At 43.5% G+C, this 1,792-nt stretch overlaps 1 pseudogene; it reads left to right on the top strand.

Annotated features, from left to right (window-relative positions):
• Window positions 1–280: 280 nt before the first annotated feature.
• LOC136451416 (protein ALP1-like) lies at window positions 281–1,575 on the top strand (annotated as a pseudogene).
• The last annotated feature ends 217 nt before the right edge of the window (window positions 1,576–1,792 follow it).

Here is a 1,792-nt window from a genome sequence, read left to right as displayed (position 1 = left end):
TGTTCCTTGATGAGCTCTATATACCTGATGTGTTTCTTGCTGTTCATATGGTTTGTTTCTGTATTTTTATGATATGGTCGATGATGTTGTCCTGAGCACCTAGAGGCATGTACCTAAATGCAGCCGTGCTTTATTTGCTTACTGAATCATTATACAATCATGTTGAGGCCAGGCGGGGTATGATGATCTGAGTTTGTGTTACATTGTTATATGCATGTCGATGGATCCCTCTGTGAGTCGTGAGATGATTTGTAGGCAAGTAGCTGCCCTAGTTGTAGTCATGGTGTCCTTTGTTACTAGCAGGCTTAAAAGGAAAAGGGCTGATAGTGAATCTAACCCTCTGTCGTATGCACTTAGGGATGAAGCTGACCAGCACAGGCATCAGACCCTTAACCTGATCTATAACTCCAATGATGGAGAGTGCCTATCCATGCTTACGATGATTAGAGCATCTTTTTTTGCTTTTATGCAATCTGTTTAGAGCTAGGAGCCTAGTTTCTGATAGAGAGGGGGTCACAGTAGAGGAGCAGGTTGCAATGTTCCTCCATGTGGTTGGTCACAACCAAAGATTTAGAGTTATCCACCAGTCTTTTAGGAGGTCCATTGAGACAGTGCACAGACACTTCCATCAGGTTTTGTATGCTGTTGGTGAGCTTAGGAATGAGATGATCAAGCCTTCTAGCACTGCCATTCACCCAAAGGTACTTGGGAGCCATAGATGGAATCCATTCTTAAAGATAATTGTGAAGCACGTGTTCCTTCATTTAGTAGATGTGCATATACACATGTACTGTTATCTCACTTTCATGGTTTTTGGGACTGTACTGGTGTCATTGATGGTACTCATGTGTTGGCAAGGGTGTCTAGACACATGCAGGCTGCTTTCAAGGGTAGGAAACACAACCCCACACAAAATGTCATGGCTATTGTGGACTTTGATCTCAAGTTCACATATGTCCTTACTGGCTGGGAGGGCTCTTCCCATGATGCGCTTATCCTGGCTGATGCCATAGAGAGGAATGATGGGTTCACTGTACCTGAAGGTAACTACACTATCTAGTCAATGCACTTATGTCCTTAACAATGGCACACACACTCACAGTAGATGTCTAATTGTAGGTAAATTCTACCTGGTAGATGTTGGCTATGCATGCCGCAGTGGCTTCCTACCCCCTACAGGGGGTCAGGTACCACTTGACTGAGTTTGGGAGCAGAAACCACCCAACCAATGCAAGGGAGCTTTTCAACCTAAGGCACTCATCACTAAGGGTCACTGTGGAGAGGGCTTTTTGTGCACTAAAGAACATGTTTTGTATCCTAGATAACAAGCCCTTTCACCCATACAAGACTCAGGTCAAGCTTGTATTAGCCTGCTGTATTCTACATAATTGGATCCTAGGTTTTGGTATTGACAAAGTTGTGCCACCTAAGGAGGGTTTCACTGGCAACCAACCTGGCCCACTTGAGAACCTGCCCAATAATGATAGCCAGTCCTAAGACTCTAATGCCATGACACTTAGGAGGGATGACATATGTAATGTTATGTGGGAAGGGAGGGGTACCTCTAGGATCTGATCATGCAGTAACTTTGTTATTAAATTCAGTTTGTATACCTTGCTATGGAACGCATGTTTGTGTGATGTTTATGTAATAATTTGTTGGACAAGGCTGAGACCAAATATGTAATAATCTGTCACTGGTTCACTTATTCTTTGGCCATGAAACTCAGCCATACAGTGGTAGCAGCATAAAACAATTATGATGTTCCTGTTGTATGGTTGTGTCCCATGGC

Source organism: Miscanthus floridulus, chromosome 5 (genome assembly GCF_019320115.1).
Source record: "Miscanthus floridulus cultivar M001 chromosome 5, ASM1932011v1, whole genome shotgun sequence".
NCBI classification, from domain to species: Eukaryota; Viridiplantae; Streptophyta; class Magnoliopsida; order Poales; family Poaceae; genus Miscanthus; species Miscanthus floridulus.
Note: the sequence above shows the minus strand (reverse complement) of the source record. Positions and strands in the feature narration are given on the sequence as shown.